Here is a 19,110-nt window from a genome sequence, read left to right on the forward strand (position 1 = left end):
CGGTCACGGAGCCTCTAGGACTGTGCACGTGAGAACCTTGTCACTTAAGCCAGCGTCTGGCCGAGGGCAGGCGGTCAAGACAGGAAGGGTGAGGATCCGCAGGCCGAGGGGCCGTTACAGTTCACACCGGCCCCCTCCCAGCCGTCCCCGCAGCCCAGCCCAGCCCCCTCAGCACTGCCTTAATGCTAACCACCTGGCACCTGCCATCGGGGGCCTGACACTGGCCAGGCCTCCTCGGGCACCTTTCATGTGACATTTCTCCTTCTTCGGCTTTCACAGGACAAGGGGTTACTGCCCACGGCGCTGGGAGATGAGAAGCAGGCCCCGGGGCTGAGGAGGGGTCCACTGGGACCCTGGCTTCCCTAGGGCAGGGGCCACAGCTCCCGTCCCCACAGAATCCAGATGGGGGCGGTGAAGGCCAAGGGGGCGGTTATCTGTGCTGACACCGCTCCACGCCCAACCTGCAGACACAGCGTATCACCAAAAGGCCCAGAGAAGGTGACAGCCCCCAAGCTTTTCCGAGAGACCCCAACAGGCACCGACGGTCGTCAGGCCTGGGAGCATTGTCAGATCCCTTCCAAGGATGAGGTTCACTTCTGCAGAACACGTCTGCAAAACCACTAGGTCTCCAACCTCAGAACACAGAGGGAATTCAAAGTATCAGCCACCCCAACTGATGCTGTTACTGTAGGGGAAAAAAATTGATCCACCTTTATAGTAATTTTAGGCATAGATCTCTTCTGCCCAAGGCAACCCAGGAAGCAAGGAGAAGAAGAAGGGACTGGGGGTTCAGCAGTGCCAGGTTCAAGTCCAAAGGCCGACACCTCCTGCCACGGGTGTGAGCGTGCTCAGCAACTCAGTCGTGTCTGACTCTTTGTGACCCCATAGACTGCAGCCTGCCAGGCTCTTCTGTCCAGGGGATTCTCCAGGCAAGAATACTGGAGTGGGTTGCCATTTCCTCCTCCAGAGGATGTTCCTGATCCAGAATCAAACCAGCAGCTCCGGCATCTCTTGCATTATCAGGCAGATTCTTTCTACCACCGAGCTACCTGGGAAGTCCCTCTGGTCAAGAGTGGGCGGTGATGTCCAATTCTTGGCACCCCCGTGGACTGCAGCCCGCCAGGCTCCTCTGTCCATGGGGATTCTCCAGGCAAGAATAATGGAGTGGGTTTGCCAGGCCCTCCTCCAGGGGATCTTCCTGACCCAGAGATCGAACCCAGGTCTCCTGCACTTCAGGAAGATCCTTTACTATCTGGGCCACCAGGGAAACCCAGACCTCGGCTTAATTGTGGAACCTAATTCCTCAAAGGGAAGAGACCACCCTGCCTGTTGCCTAAGGGTTGTTACATTTCAGTGAGACAGCGTCTGGGAAAACCTTCCGCAGAAAGCAGGCGTGGGGAAGGGCACTGGCTTTTCCTAGGTGCCAACCATCCATCAGGGGGTTCCCAGCTCACCCCCACCACAGTTCAATGACCATCCTCTCCTCCCTGTGTTACAAAAGGGTGGTTACTTAACTGGTATTGAGTGGTCTCACCGCACACAGCCAGGAAGTGGCCGCAAGTTTTTGAATGTGAGATTGGTCACTCTACACCATTTCACAGGCCATGCATGAGTGTGTTCATCACTGCAGGGTCGGACCCAAAGCAGGGGCCACAGAAGATTCTACACAGTGAGAGAAGGCCTGGGAAGTCTTGATGTCTGGGTTCCCAGGCCGTGCGAGGTGCCCCCACCCCGAGGGGCTACAGGGAGGACCTGAAGGTGGTGTTGGATGTCCGTGGGAATCTCCAGTTCTCCAGTCACTTGGAACTGCCCTGGTGAGCGGTGATTTACACATGGTGGCTCTGAGGACGCCCTGTTTGATCTCTGGCCTGAGCCCTGAGTGGCCATCCCACCCCCGTCCCCACCTGGAGGGCTCCCATGACCAGCCAGCCGACAAAAAAATGGGGCCTGACTTCGGGCCCGGTGGGTAGGCGGCAGGGTAGAGGTGGGAGGGGAGGGATGTCCTTCAGGGTTATTTCCCGGGAAAAGAGCAGCGGGACAGAAAGCACACCACAAGCTCTGACTCAGATGCCAAAGTTCTAAGCCCAGGCTCATTAACAGGAGGCTCTGGGGCATTTTTCGTACCTTCCCTGAACCTCTGTGGGCTTTCCTGGTGGCTCAGACAGTAAAGAATCCACCTGCAATGTGGAAGACCCAGGGTGCAATCCCTGGGTCAGGAAGATGCCCTGGAGAAGGGCATGGCAACCCACTCCAGTATCCTTGCCTGGAGATTTCCATGGACAGAGAAGCCTGGTAGGGTCTCTTCCATGGGGTCGCTATCTCCTTGTGAAGTGGAGGTGGTCTGGCCTTCTTTGAAGAGATGTGGGGTCAATACAAATACTCCAAGTCTCTGATTTAGAGAAGGCCCTCACTCAAAGCTACCCAGCATTGCTGTTATTATTTAGTCAGGAAGCCTAGCCCTGAGGCAATAGCCTGATTTCTCTAATCATTGGCCCAGTTCTCAGTTCAGTTCAGTTCAGTCGCTCAGTCATGTCCGACTCTTTGTGACCCCATGGACTGCAGTATGCCAGGCCGCCCTGTCCATCACCAGCTTCTAGTTTGCATTAAATGAGGGAGGTGCACGGGGCTTCTTTCTGGTGGCAAATCCCTGAGTCCTTCCTCCATATCGAGGGCCCACGCAGCACAAGCTGCTTCTGAGCAAACTGACCTTGGGTTCTGACGGCCTCAGACCTGAGCCCTCGGACCCAACTCCCGAGCAGGAGGGTGGGGAGGACGTGGATGAGGCTCCCCCGGCTCGGGTGCAGAGACTCCGCACATAGGGAGCGTGGGTGCCATCCCTTCACCCCAAAGCCAGCAAGCGGGCAGGGATGCCACCTGGGGAGGGCGTCATTTTCTAAAGGGAGGAGGAGCAGAGGCCGAAGACCACCACAGTCTCAAATCAGGGTCCCCAGGGTGGGCTGGGAGACCCATGGGGCCACGTTCAGCCCAGAGGGTGAAGGTTGAAAGAAGGGCCCCCCTCGCTGCCACCTCTCAGGCTTGGCACATGTGTTCAGGACACAGCAGCACGCCTGGGCGCACAGTGGTCCCGAGTACCCGGGCGCTGTGGCTTCATTCACAGCCCGGTTTGGCATCGGTACCCAGGCCTGTCCTTAACTCCCTGCCGAGCGGAGGTGGTGGGGCCCGATGACCCCCTCCAGCCCTTCCCGGTTGGCTATTCCAGCTTCCCCTGCTCCTTCAGGAGCTGCCACTGTGTCCCCTCTCCATGGCAGGTCCTTGGAGATGAAACAGGGAGAGAGAGAAGCCCAGACCTCCCCTGGAGCACAGACAGGCAGGATGCCCGGGCTGAAGTGATGCCTGGTGAATAGACGGGAGCAGGAGAGACATGCGCTGAGCTGGGAGAGACAGAGCGAGAAATGTGTGAGACCTGAATTCACATCCTCCATGGGACGTCAGACTCCAGGGGGCGGGCAGGAAGGAAAGAGGAGGCTGGGACCCTAGGCACCTCGGGCAGCCCTGACCTCCCCTCTTCCTGGCCGGAGGCAAACACGACAGCTCTGCAGCTCAGCGAGGCCACAGTCCACGGGCAACAAGCTGCAGCCTCTCCCAGGAAAGATGAGCCCGAGATCTGATGGTCAGAACAGTTGTCCTTGGGAGTTCCTTGGTGGTCCAGTCATTAGGACTGTGGGCTTTCACTGCCTTGGCCCAGATTCAATCCCTGGTGAGGGAACTGAGATCCTGCAAGCTGTGCAGCCAAAAAAATAAGAAAAGAACCACTGTCCTTCATGAGCTGAGAAACAATCTAACAGGATGAGAGCCACGAGGATCCTGCTATTCCAGGGCCAGTGAGGTGACCTCTGAAAGGTAAGTCACATATTTAGGCTCGAGATACCAATTCCTGTCCAAGAAGAGGATGACTTATGGCTGAAATGGGCAGAGGATGGGGTAGAAAGGCAGCTGAGCTGCTCCTCAGGTTTGACAGCTGCCCACACTTTAGGCCACCTGAGGCTACATTAATAAAGGCCCAACGTCCAGTTCCAAGGAGGTGAGGATCCTGCTTCATGCCGCAGCCATCAGACCCAACTTGGAGCACTGCCTCGGTCCTGGATTCCATCTCTCATCACTTGAGTGTATTCAGAGCAAAGTGATCAGGACGAGGAGGACCTTGAAGTCTCTCTAAAGGGGCAGAACAGAAGGGGTTCTAGCTCTTCGGTCTGGAGAAAAGCCCAGTGGGATGTGTTTTTGAAGGACTTCATGGAGTAGAGAGAGACGTATCCGGTCTGGTGGGGGCGATGGCGTGAAGAGCAGTGGAGGGAATGAAAGGAATCCACATTTCAACAGAGTTAGAACTGGTCCAGCAGTGACACCGTGGCCTCACACACAGCGAGCCTCCCATCCCCAGAAGCATGCAACAGAGATGCATGAAGGTCACGTGGAAGGCTGGAGAGAATGAGCCTGTGTGGTGGAGGGGTGACTCCCTCTTACGTTTCCTGCATCTTTGAGCTGAGAGTCTCTGGTTCTAGGAATTCTCCCAGTGGCGAACCCACGATGCAAGATGCACCTGTTTGCATGCAGAAAAGCATCGTCTGCCAGGGTCTCCCTGCTGACCACGTGGGCCATGCGAGTTCGCTGAGCGCAAGGAGCCGAGCCTCAGGTCCGCACCAAGGGTGATGTCAGCGTGAAAGCACAAGCTCTTGGGCCCACACCTTTCCAGGTCACTGAGCTGTCCCTGCAGCAGCAAGAAGCATTTCCTGGCCCTGGTCTCCTCTCAGGGGTCCCTGGCTGGGCATCCTGTGTCTGGTGGGGCAGGGCATCCTGTGAGGGGTCCCTGGGGCCCTCTGGAGCCTCTTGGGGGGCAGACGGGCCACAGACATCACAGTGCTTGCATAAGCTGGGGAGTCGGGCTTCCCCAAGGGCAACCCCTGAGGGGTTGGAAATGCTATCCTGAGGGGTCTTCCAGGGAAGACCCCTCTACCATTCTGTCAACTGCCCTCACCCCTCCTCAGCTACTTTTTTGGGGCGGGGAAGGGGGGCTTCTTATGGGATCTTGGTTCCCTGGTCAGGGATTGAACTCATGCCCTTGGCAGTGAGAGCTCCGAGTCCTATCCACTGGACCATTAGAGAATTCCCTCAGCAAATTCTTTAAAAAAACCCTTCTTTAGTGTGTTCAGCTACCCCTAAAAGCCTGACCCAGTGCCTGCCATCTGCCGGGCCATGCAGTCAGGAGGAACATCACTGCAGGGCAGCCTGGGTCTGTCCCCGAGGGGTGCTCTGGGTGGAGGGGGCTCAGCGCCCGGTGGGGCCGGGGTGTCTGTCCCCCAGGAGTCTGAGCAGAGCAGCACGAAGCCCAGAGGACTGTGCTCACTCAGCCCTGTCCACACTGGAGCCCCTTCTCGGGGCAGGCAGGGGGGTTGGAAGGCAGAAGGGAGGGTGGTCCATCAACTCTGAGCTTAGGGAATTTAGGGAGATCTGAGTATGTGGGGTGTGGCTTATTCGGCTATAGGTCTTGAATGGACTGAAATCATAAAAGACAAAAAGCACCCTAGGGAAGTAGGACAGACCATCTAGATGATTTTTTTCCAGTGTGCAGATAGGGAAACTGAGGCACTGGTCAGGTTACCTTTTTCTTCCTCTAGGTTCTAAAGCCCATTCAGTCACTTCCCTGAGCAAAGCCACCAGGCTCTGGGTGTCCATGGCTGTAGGTCATTCCTGTCCCACAGGACATGTGGGCATACGACCCTGAGGCGTCACCCACCTCCCCTTGACAGTAAGCTCGTCCTTGACTTCCAATGACAGTAAGTTTGTCCTTGATCCGCAAATAACTCAGCTGACCACAGGCAGGTCAGACCCAACCACGAAGCCATGGGATTGAATGGGGTTGAAGCCATGGGACGGAACGGGGTCCCGTTGTGGGAGCAGCGACTGACAAAGACCCTCAGCTTTGCCATCAGAGAAACCAGGGCTCTAAACACAACTTGCTTCTCACCAGCTACAGATGGGGGATACGTTATCTAATCTTTTTGAACCTCATCAATTTCACCCATGAATGTTCACCCCAGTACCTTCCATACCTACCAGTGCCTATCTGTAGTGTTCAACCACCCAGTCTTCAGGGCTTCCCTGGTAGCTCAGCTGGTAAAGAATCCACCTGCAGTGCAGGAGACCCCAGTTCGATTCCTGGGTCAGGAAGCTCCCCTGAAGAAGGGACAGGCTACCCTCTCCAGTATTCTTGGGATTCCCTCGTGGCTCAGACAGTAAAGAATCCACCTGCGATGTGGGAGACCTGGGTTCGATTCCTGGGTTGGGAAGATCCCAGGGCATAGCAACTCACTCCAGAATTCTTGCCTGGAGAATCACACGGACAGAGGAGCCTGGCGGGCTACAGTCTATGGGGTCACAAAGAATTGGACACGACTGAATGACTAAGCACAGCATAGCACAGCACCCAGCCTTCACACCCCTTCCTTCTAACCAGCTTCCCTTGAGGAACCATCTTCTCTCACTTCTGGTGGGGCTCTGAGCTCTGTGGATACAGTGACCATATCACGTGAACCTAGCCAATCATGCACCAAATACGCCAGCCACAGTGACTGGTCGTGAGTAGGTATATGATCTATATGGTGCAAATCATCACTATAAATCTGGGTCTTACACAAAAGCAGCTCTCCGCTTTGGCTGGGCCCAGAGTTTCTGGGCCTGGGATTGTCGGGGTCGCTGTACGCAGCCTGAAAATGAAGCCAACCTAGAAAAAAAGAGAGCCAAGGGGCACAGAGAAATCAAGGCTCTTTGCCATCAGATGCACACCTGGATCAAGTCCGGTCTGCAGCCTGAGTCTGGGCTTCTTGATTATGTGGACTGGTACATTCCCTTTTAGGTTTAAGCCAGTTTGAGTCGCATTTGTTACCGCTTGCAACCTGATGCATATGTAAGTTACTCACTTTCTCTTCATAGTGGAGCAGGAATTGCTCACTATGCTATGGTGCATGCTGGTATAAAGGACTAGTTGGCACACACCTGCTTAAATAAGTCAACATTCCTACCCTGAAGTAGTAAGTCTTAATCATTCTTCAAATTCACCACTGTCACCTCTACCTAGAAGCCTTCCCTGAACTCACCAGCTGGGGCCTGGTGCTCTGGGCCCTCCGTGTTCTGCCATCACACTTGCAGATCCTACTTGTATTTTGTCTACTTGTCTGTCTCCCACACAGGAGGAAGAAAAGATCTGGGTATTAATCATTTATATATAAGCAGGTAGGTGAAAAGTAAATGGCTGATGAATGACAAAATTGATGGGAAAAATTCACATGCCTGGACACCAGAGTCACACAATTTCACTACCAAATATATAAAGCGTATGCTGCAGAGGGTGTTAGCTGTCTGCTCAACATTAACTTTTCCATTATCCCAAAATGCCCAGAGAAAGGGGAAGGAAGGAAGGAAAGAAAGATAACTAAAAAGAAATCTGCATGTTCTAGCCTCCCTTGCAGAGATGTGACCTCAAGTTCTGGCTGATGAGATGTAAATAGAAGTCATTGGGTCAGATCTCTGGGAAAAGCCTTTAAAATTAGGTAGGGAGCTCCTTTTGCCCCTCCCTTTCTTCCCCCTTTTTGCTGATCTAAGTGCACATGTGATGGCTGGAGCTCCAGCAGCAAGCTCAGATCATGAGGAATCTTTGAGGATGGAAGCTATGAACGAAGTATGGCAGAGCAGAAGGAACCTGAATCTCTGATGATGGAGGACCAACTATATCGGCTCCAGACTGCCTGCCTCCACATCTTTTTTATATTTAAAATAAATAAGTAAATAAATATTTTGCATTTTGTTGTTCAGTTGCTAAGTTGTGTCTGACTCCTTGCAACCCCATGCACTACAGCACGCCAGGCTTCCTTGTCCTTCACCATCTCTCAGAGTTTGCTCAAACTCACGTGCACTGAGAGAATGATGCTACCCAACTATCTCATCCACTAACACCCCCTTCTCCTCATGCCCTCAAATTTTGCATTTAGGCCACCATTATTTTGAATATGCTATTGTACATATTTGAGCCTAATCCTAACATAATATAACAAATTCTTATATTACTACTCATTGATAATAGGTATTTCTTTTATTCTAATCATAAAATTAAATTTTAAATCTATGTCCAACATTTAGAATAGTGCCTATGTGCCAGGTAGTCTGAAGACACAGATATACAGAAGAGAAGGAGACATTTTATAACTGATTAAAATGCAAGTACCAGTTCATCACTTTCTCTGGGAGAAAAAAAAGGAACTATTTTACTGATTTTACAGTATCGCAATGAGAGATTGTTAATTTTAAAGTTAAAGCTTATATTTCCTTATGTTAATTCCAGTTTCCCTTCTTCCCCAGTGACAGCAGGTGGGAGGGCTCTGGGTGGTCAGAGTAATTCCTCTCCGACTTCCTGCCACGGAGCCTGAGTGGATCAAAAGGCCAAGAGAATGAAGAGACTTTTCTCCTTCAAAATAGCTCCTCGGCCCCTTGAAATGAATGAGCAGCTTCTTAAACAGACTTTCTCCCTTCCTCTGCTTGCCCCCCTTCCCGCCCCCCACCCGGCTCACATTCCCCATGGTTGGTGAGGCAGAAAATTCACAAGAACAAAGCTCTTACCCTAAAAAGATCCTCTTTTCACTCTAGGGTCAGTTCCACACTGGGGGCTTCCAGAGGAGTCATCTTGAAATTAAGAAAAGGAAAAAAGTTGCATAGATGTCAGGGAGATCACACACACCAAGGTGCCCAGCTCCAGCCCTCCCAGCCCGCACCACACACGTGTGCCCCATGGGGACCCACAAATAGAGCTCGTCAGGCAGGCTCCCATGATGCAGAGTGTGCAAGGAATCTCCAAACCCGGGAGACCAAGGAATGGATCATCTCCCTGCTCGGTGTGAGTCCTGGGCAATTTCTAGGGACCTCATCTTACCCTTCTGAAAAATGGGAAAACAACCTGCACCCTGCCTCTCTCACACGCCTGATCGCCTGGTAGCCTCCTGGCATATTATCTACCTGGGATCCCCTTCCCCACCCCCAGCCTTTTGGGACACACCAACATGCACTTGGGTTAATTAAAGTCAACATTCTTTACACTTCATCACTTGTAAAACGTCCAAAAGCTAGATTCCATGTGGAACTCGCTCTGACTCAGCTGGGGTGCCAGTGTGGTACCCTCATTCCTCATCAATCAGTCTGGGACAAGATTCAGCATCTGGGGCTCCCTGGGATCAGCCGCCCCCCTAGGAGCTGGGCCAGCCCCCACCTGGAGTGGTAACCAGGAGGGGCCAGGGGGCGGCCAAGCACGCACTCCTACACTGTGCCCTGGGGCCAGGTCAAGGTGATCGAGTTTCCTTCTCCAGTCAGAAACCCCATCACCTCTGGCTCCAAAGTAATAAACTCAATCTTGGGGCTTGAACTGTTAACACGGTTCATTTCTGGGCCAAATCCCTGAAGCTGAAGGGTTTATTTTTAAGGACAAGCAGTTTGCTGTTTTCAGCGTTTCTCATCAGAAATAGTGCAATTCAGCCCGATCTGCATTGGAAGCATAATTTATCATCTCACACAGATGGTTGACTAAGGGTGGGGAGGAGGCTTACTTTCCATTTTAGTTCAGCAAACGTTTCCTGAGCTCCTGCGTGTGCCAGGCAGAGAGCAAGGCACTGGGGATGCACTGACCATCAGGCAGGCTCCTGGCTTTGAGATGTTCACAGTCTAGGTGGGAGACAGACCTCTAATCCCAGCTTTGGCATCAGAGAGTCTCAGGGTCTATTGGACAATAGCCATTTACTACTGGGGTCTTGGGGAAATTACCTTACCTCCTTCTAGCTTTTGATGTTGTTCAGTTCTAAGTTATGTTTGACTCTTTGCAACCCCATGAACTGCAGCACGCCAGGCTCCCCTGTCCTTCACTGTCTCCTGGAGTTTGCTCAGATTCATGCCTGTTGAGTTGGTGATGCCATCCAACCATCTCATCCTCTGCTGCCCCCTTCTTTTGCCTTCAATCTTTCCTGGTATCAAGGTCTTTTCCATGAGTTGGCTCTTCATATAAGCTTTGTCAACTTTGTTGGTCTTTTCAAAAAACCAAACTTATGTTCTGCTCATTTCCTCTGTTGGTTTTCTATTTTCTGTTTCACTAATTTCCACTCTAATCTTTATTATTTCCTTCCTTCTGCTTGCTTTGGGTCTAGTTTACTCTTTTATTTTTTTTTTTCTTCTTCTCAGTGAAGTGGATGATTAGAGTATCAATGTGAAATCTCTCTTCCTTTTGAACATAGTCATTCACAGCTATAAATTTCCCTCCAGGCACTGCTTTCCCTATATCCCGTACAATTTCCTACGGTATGATTCCATTTTTATTCATCTCAAGTATTTTCTAATTTCCTCGTTGATTTCTTCTCTGACTCATTGGTTGTTTAGTATTGTGCAGTTTAATTTCCACATATTCGTTATTTATTTCGTTGATTTCTAACTTCCTCCCATTGTGACTGAAGAACACATCTTATATAATTTCAGTCTTTTTAAATGTACTGAGGCTTGTTTTATAGCCTAGCATGTGGTCTATCTTGGAGACTATTCCATATGCACTTGAGAAGAACATGTGTTCTGTTGTTGTTGGGTGGAGTGTTCTAGAGATATTTGTTATTTCTAGTCAGTTATTTATAGTGTTAAAGTCTTCTATTTCCTTTTTCATCTTCTGTTTGGTTGTTCTACCCACTGGTAAAGGTAGGGATATTTAAGTTTCCAATTATTGTCGCTGAATTGTTACCTCCCCTCTTGGAACCTTACTTCCTTAGAGGAAAATAATTATTCTTGCCTTGCAGAGATGTAGAGACGTCCATTCTGCTACCCAATGGACGTTACTGATGTGTCTCAGAATGACTTGACAGAATAGAGGACAGTGGTGGTGAGGATTTCCTTCTAGAATAACTGGGAAGTTCTGGGTTAAGCCAGCACAGCTTCAGTATGAAAACCAAAACCCTTCTTAAAGAGAAAGGTGTCTGCTTCTGTGGCCTTATATTCAGGATATGCACATCTCTTGTCCAAAATGATAAAAACTAAGTAGCTAACAAATCCTAACTTCTCATCCTTCATTTGCTAGCTGAGGTCTAAAATTCCTTCAAAGAAATTTCTTGTGATAACCTATTTATCCATCCATACATAAATCTTCTCATCATCCATACATCTCTTCCTTCCTTTCTTCCACCTCTACGAATGTTTACTCAGCCATCTTCTCTGGGTCAGATTCTGGTCCAGGTACTGAGAACTCTGAAATAGGACCTGCTATAAAGGATCTGTCCCATCTAGGAATCGACCCTGACATGGAAGCAGGTAAATAAAATATATAAATATAAATGTTACAATAAAGGAAGGAACAAAAGGTTTGGAGGGCACCAAAGAAGAAGTGACCTGCCTGATGGGAGAAGCAGGAGAGGAGATCAAGATGACTTCCCAACAAATGCTAACAGAACTGAAGAGAAGTTGTCAACAGAGGCTTGAGTTTCATAACCCTCCCTGCCCCTGCCAATCCTTCCAGGTAAGACGGGGCCCATGGGAGGAGAAGGGAGGAAAACAAGAGGATGTTACACAAAGTGAGTCATCCAGCCTCAAACAACCGAGAACTGCAAAGGCAAAAAGTTCTTGATTTGGAAGCTCGCCAGTTTCAATGCTATTACAAAAATAACCGTGATGAATTCACATATTTCTCTGCAAGGATGGGTCCACCATAACACTGAAACCTCAGCCATAGGAAATCGGAGCTTTGGGCCCCATATGTTCAAAATCACGCCCTTATTTTGGTCAAATTTTCTTGAAGAAGTTAAAAGCTGTATTTTCCTATTGAAAGTGGTCCTGCTCTTCCATTCCCCCAGGGGCCATTCCTGCTCAGGGTTCAGAGTCACCAGATGCCTTTTATTTGGCTCTCAGTCTCCACAGAACTGTTGTTGCTGTCAGGTAAGTGGATAGACTCTCCTCCTCAAAACATGAAAAATAAGCTAATCAATATTTGTCATATGTCCACTACGTACACTGTAGGAAGAGGAAAAACCCTTCACTAGAGCTATTGGATCCACCTGAAGACCCAGAAAGGGGGGAAAGTCATGAAACAGTTTTGGTTTTTTTTAAATTAATAGCTACCTATGCATTAGGGCAAGACCAAGAGTCACGTACTGGAAGGCTTCCTAAAGGCAGAGCACAGAACCAAAAATCAGAGATTCTGGAGCCTGACTCGGCCTGCTGGACTTGGACTTAAACTTTCTGAACCTTGGATTTCTCATCCACAGAAAAAAGAAAAAATAGAGAGCAAAAAAACTGGCTCTTACATGAGGCTGAAAATAAAATATCTGGTTTGTGGTTAATATTCAAAAGTGTGGTGTTCTCTTGTCTCCACAAAGGAGGTAACAGTGACTCAGATCCCTGAAGCTGGGTGGAATCTGACGGGTGAGTAGAAGGCGGGAAGGCCTCCCAGGAGGCACCAGCAGCTGCACAGTCCTGGCAGAAAGAACAACAGGGTGCCATGGGTAAGCACCTGCATCCTAATTCTAGCTTCACTGCTCACTGGTCCGGTGATCTTGAGTAAACCACTCACCTCTTGATGTCTCAGTTTTCTCATCTGTAAAATGGGAACACTAATAGACCCTATCTTCTGGATTATGAGGGTTCATTGAGTTAAGATGAGTAAGCACTTGGAACAAGACCTGGTACTTAGGGACAGGTCAGTTAATATTATCTGTTGTTATACATCAGGGGAGTGAGAAGACCAAGTTCAATGTGAATTGGGGAATAAAAGAACTAATAGGAAGACTAGAACCAAATTTTAGAGGACCTTAAGTGTCCTCTTTTTCGGGATATTTGATTAAGGCAATAAAGGTCTACTTCAGATTCTTGAGTGGGGGCTGATATGAATTAATTATAAATTAAAATACAGCCATGGAAATAAACAGACTCCTGTTGCTCTTTTAATTATACCAAAAAAGGCTATGTCTTGAATAATGACTCAAGGCTCCTTCCTCTGTCGCCTAAGATGGCATTCTTTGGAGAAAAGTAGAAAGCAAAGGACATAGCACATATTTAGGCATTTCTCCACTCAAATCTCTTTTCACCTTCAATCCCATGAAATCACTGGAGAGTCTGGCACTTGGGGTGTCTGCTCATTGTTTCGGCTTTTCCAATAAGGGGGTGCAGCCACTTTCTGAAGTCACTAGGCTCATTGTCTGGGCTGCCTGGCTAAGCCCACCCATTCTGCCCTCACTCCCACCCACACCCACCCACAGCCAGGCCAAGTCAATCCGGGGATCATCCCACAAATCTCCACCATGCTCTCAAAGAGCGATGCCATAATTCCTAGGATCACCGGATGAGTGGCAGGAAGGTGAGTGGCGTGAACATGATACCCCATCCCACTGCATTCAGACCTGAGGTTTTAGAGACTGGCAGAGTCAAAGAAACGACTGGGGGAAAGCAGCCTGCTTTCTGGAGACGGTGATGAGAACGGCAATTAGCATAGATGTGATTTTGACACACGTGTGGAAGTTCTTTTGTACAGAGAAATCCCAAACGCTGGGTCCAGGAGAAAGGCCATGTGGTGGTCCTTTAAGTGCTTTGTGGCAGAAGAAACCACTGTAGCACAAACCATATGGGGCCAACTCATGGGGATAAAAACCCTAATTCACGTTATTCTTGGCCTTCATGAGCCAGAAAAAAAAAAAAAAGACTACGGACTCTGACAAATGTAATGGGAAAAAAATTCCTTTGAATCTGTGATTTGCTTAGCAGGAAAAAAAAAAAAAAAGGAAGTCAGGTAATCCTTAAGTGACCCCAAGTGGTAAAAATATCCCAGCAGAAGTGTTTAGGTGTTGGTGGGCATTCTCGGTGTGACACTAGCGCCACCTGGTGCACTTGGCTGGGAACGACAAGCCACAGCCCCCAAGGGAGCTGATGTAGGTAGTGGTGAGCTTTTGTGTCTTTCCTCGGGGTGCCGGGTCGTGAGTCGACAGCGGGGAAATGAATAAAAAAAATTTATGGACGGAAGCGAATGAGGACAGAATTTGTTATTACAACCAACACAACTAACACCAAAATTTCAAGTGAATGGTATTTAATGACGTGGATATAATCCAATATAGCTTTTCAGAGCCAAACAAAATACCTCAAGTTTCCAGCCTGGGTGGCTACCAGTGAGCCAGTTCTCTCCCCAGTATGTCTTCAAAGTCATGGGAGTGCCTGCTAAACCTGACTGCCCTTAGGCTGACCATCACCTTGCTGACTGAGCTTCCACTGGGACGACGGCCCCAGAGGTTTCCTTGTCCCCTCCCGTCATTACCTAACACTTTCCCACAGGGCATGGTCCTGACCGGTCCCCTCGCCCTTCAGCATCTCTCTGTCCGAACACAGAGCCCTTCTTTCCCTGCACAAGTCATGTGAACACTGTTGTCGCCCAAGTCGCATCTATTGATGCCATTCCTATTGGCTTATTGGCCATTATCTCCCCACCTCTGAAAAGGCAACCCACTCCAGTGTTCTTGCCTGGAGAATTCCATGGACAGAGGAGCCTGGCGGGTTGCAGTCCGTGGGGTCACAGAGAGTCAGACACGACTGAGTTACTAACACACACCACCCCACCCCACCCCCCACCTCCAACCTCCATGCTGGTGACTCCTGTTCGGATCAGGATTTTCATGCGAGATTCTCTTCCCTGAGACCCTGACCCATCCCAAAAGCAGAACACCCTTGCCATCCAATCATTGCCCTACAAGAGAGACAACCCCCCACTGTCTCTTCAAATCCTACTTGGCAGTAGCAAGTATTTATCCTTTGGGATTTAAGTGAAGGCAACATACAGCCCAGCAGCCTACCGGAGCCTTCTCTGGTGGACAGAATGTGTTAGCAAGCTGGGGACCAAGATTGAAAGTAAAATAATGAGGTGAGCCAAAGACTTCCAGAGGCTCATACTGTGGTTCTGGGTCAAGTAGAGGAAATGTTCTAAATACAAACAAAGTGGCAAAAAGAAAAAAAAAAGTTAAAAGCCAAATGGGTTTTGAAAAACTGAAGCATTTTCTTAAAAGATTTGTCTGGATCCGCAAAGCAACTATTTCAAAGGGAACCAAATTCATCTGGCTATAAATTTTATTTTTTTTTTAAATAACCCTATTAAGTTTCTCCAAAATGGTACCACTTTTATCAAAATTTTTTCTCGACAATAACCTCTGTTGCATAGTGTAATAGAAGGGTTCCAGCCTGAGTCTAAACCATATTGAACTTTAAGACACGTTATCTGCTGGAGCATGTGTGGAGGTCACACAACGATTTGCAGCAGGACCAAGAAACATCTAGTCAGGTCGTTTAAAGCAGCAGCTCTCAACCTTGGCAGCATATAAGCATCACCTGGGGTACCTGGCTCCACTCCAGAACAATAAAATCAGAATTTCTGGAGGTGAAGGACAGATACTCATGTTTGTTTGTTTTTTTCCAAAGTTTCCCTAAGGTGGTCCCAATGCACATCCAGGACAGAACCACTTAACTACAGAAAAGATCCGCATTAAAGGCAGTGGACCTGCCCCAGAAGACAAGTGATTCTGGTACTGCAAGCATCTCTCCCTCAAGGGTCCCTTTCAGTTGTCTCGCTTGAGTCTTGGGAGTAAAAGATTGCAGTGAGGGTACTTCCCTGGTGGTCCAGTGGTGAAGACTTCACCTTTCAATGCAGGGGGTGCAGGTTCGATTCCTGGTCAGAACTGGGATCGATCTCACGTGCCTCACAGCCAAAAAAGTTGAAATATAAAACAGAAGTGATATTGCAACAAATTTTATAAAGACTTGAAACATGGTCCAAACCTCTAAGAGCCATTTCTTCATAACTGTGTTTCTTGATGTGTGGTTGAAGACTTATCTGCATCACAATCTTATAAATTTGTTTTAGATTCTGTCCAACTCTTTGTGACCCCATGAACTGCAGCCCACCAGGCTCCTCCATCTACGGGATTTCCCAGGCAAGAATACTGAAATGAGTTGCCATTTTCTCCTCCAGAGGATCTTCAAGACCCAAGGAAAACCAGCGTCTCCTGCATTGGCAGGTGGATTCTTTACCACTGCACCACCCGGGAAGCCCATTTCAGGCCCCACTTTAATCCCAAAGATCTCTTCCTGTGACATAACCAGGAATCGGTAGCATTGCTGGGATCGGGTCCAGGCCTATCTGACTCCAGGTTCTTTCCAATTCCCCATCAACACTTCTGACCAGTAAAAGTGGAATCTCCACCAGAAAAACTAGCGCTTTAGATGGTTTTAATGAAAGAAAATTCTTTAAATCCACAAAATGGAAAACAACAGTAAAAATCCCCCTCCTACTCCTCCCACCAAAGGAATCCTCCATCAACTACTCTGCAACAGCAAAATATTATCCCTCCCTTTCCTTCCTGTCCCACTACATTTTTTCCCTTCTAACAAATATTCCTTTTCCCCCCAAATAAGGTCACTTGGAAAAAAAATTCCTGACAGATGTCAACATCTATAGAGAAATAATAAAATCATTACATAAGGAAAACTACCAGATCTCATTTTATATTCACCTGCACATTTTTCATATTTGAGTCAAGATACAATAAAGTGCATAAGTTGGGAGAATAAGGTGAACATTTTGACTACATAGTTTTGCCCATTTAGAATTGACTGGGAATTTTTTTTTTTAAACTGGACCATTTTCAATCACTGCCACATACTTCTACCTTAAAAAGAAAAGTGAAGCCTTGCACCTTATTTACAGCAAGTCTGGATCTCTGTCTGTAGGATAATGATGGCGGAGCAGCAGGAGTGGGGGAGGGTGGGGGGGGATAGGGAGTCACGTGCAGAGGCTGCAGGTCAGACATAAGAGGACTTCTACTCACCGGCCCCAATTCACACAGCACATGAAGAGACAGGGTGAAAACAGACCTTCAATGCAACAAGTACTATTTCAGTGTGAAATAACTTGCCCAGAATTCTTCCCACATTGTTAGTGTGAATGCCAACCAGAACAACCCTTTCAGAAAGCCATCTGAAGATGACCCCGAAAAATGTTCATAAGATTTCTTTGCTTCAATAATCCAGCTTCTGGGAATCCAAGGAAAACAATCCAGAAGACAGAACAAAGATATTCATGGTTAACACAGGACAACTGTGAACAGTGTGCGTGCATGCTGAGTCGCTTCAGTTGTGTGCGACATTATGGACCGTAGCCCGCCAGGCTACTCCGTCCATGGGATTCTCCAGGCAAGAATACTGGAGGGGGTTGCCATGCCCTCCTGCAGGGGATCTTTCCAACCCAGGTCTTTTACGTCTCCTGCACTGGCAGACAAGTTCTTTCCCGCTCATGCCCCCAGTGAAGCCCCTCAAAGGTAGTCCAAGTGCCTATCATCTGCTGACTTTCGGTGAATGTTTAACATAATCCTGAGTGATGAGAATTACTTTCACCATTTTTATGAACAAAGAAACAGAAGCATAGAGAGCCCATTCGCATCTAGGTCTGACACCTGAGGTTCATAGCCTCCTCAGTTTCCCTCAAAGCTCAGTTACACAGGCCACAGCACTTCTAATGGATCATGCAGCCATTAAAGTTTTTATAACAAGAAAATTACTTACACCGAATGAAGATATAAAATTTTAATACCGTAAGAACTGTATACCGAAACATTTACAGAAAAAAAAGAAATGAACACAAATGTCATTTACTGACTTTCTCTGCAAGTGGGAATATAAGTAAAAAAATAGGGAAATATAGGGATTACTCTAACCTGAAGTTCCCATTTCTGTTTACAATAGGAAAATGTTTATCAAAAACAAGGTACAGAAACAATTCTTCACATCCGTAGCATTAATCAGAGGCCTGAGCAACGGGCACCAAGAAGCAGGGACCCAGCATAAAAGGAAGGACTGATGGAGATGCGAGTGGGAAATTAGGTCTCCAGGCAACCCCTCCGATAGTCTGGCTGTATGTCGTGTCCTTTTAAAAACTCTGTTGCCTGAGTAATTGCAGTTGAACAGTAATTTGAAGAGGAAAAACCAAATAGTTCCTTCCACAGTCTCCCAGCTCTATCCTGCATTCCTCTCTGACCTCCCCATTTGGACCTGAGAATCATCTTCTGTAGAGAGACCCAAGATTAAGAGCTGAAACTAAGAAACCCAGGTTCTGGTTCCGCTTCTACACAGCGGACCATGTGAACATGTATTCCTAGAAACAGCTTCTGCCCCCTACAAGATAAGAACACGAGCAAGACCAGGAAGCTCCCTTCCAGCTCCAGTCTTAGATGGTCTAGGTCTCAAGTGTCTTCTTCGCCATCTGTCAATTAAAAATTCATCTCTAAAGCAGTGATTTCTGGGCACGCACACAGCGAGCAGCCGCCACTGCACAGTTCGAGACTGGCTACGGAGGTTGGAGTGGTCCAGGTACAAGTGGAAGAATGGAATCCTCATACTCAACGCACATCAAGTGTAACTCAATATGCTCAGTAATGGTTTCCCACTGCTTACACAATGAATTTCACTCAAGAGTTTCTTTGAAGAAAATATTTTGGGGCTAAAATATTTGAAAACCATCATACAAGAAATGACAGTAGTATGTGCTCTTACGGAACCTCTAGGGCAAGAATAATCCTCCCAAAGAAACTACTTTGTGAGCTAAGAGTCAAAAGGCACAAAAGAACAATTCAATTCTGTCTATGTGAATGTTCTCTTTTCCTTCTGGAAAAGGTAAGACGGTTTAAGAAAATTTCAAAGAATTGCATTTAAGACCTAGAGGGACATCAGAATAGTTTCATCTTTACAGAATGTATCATCTGGAAAGAAAGGTTCTTAAAAAGAAGATGGGCCTTCAGGGATACCATCATCAGATCAGTTGTCAGTCCTTAAAATGCATAACCTTTTCTAACTTGTGATAAAAACTTCAGGCTTCCAAACTAACCCAGTTGTCCTTCCACCTTGGGATCCTCCACTTCTCTTTCATGACTCTTTTCAAGCTTCCACATACACCGAGGCAACCAAAAGCATCTCGAGGCTGTCTCCATTTAGTACCACTTCTTGCAAAAATCCTCAAGACCATCACTAGTGGTTCCACACAGTCCTCTACCAAACACACAC

Source organism: Cervus canadensis, chromosome 5 (genome assembly GCF_019320065.1).
Source record: "Cervus canadensis isolate Bull #8, Minnesota chromosome 5, ASM1932006v1, whole genome shotgun sequence".
Lineage (NCBI taxonomy): Eukaryota > Metazoa > Chordata > Mammalia > Artiodactyla > Cervidae > Cervus > Cervus canadensis.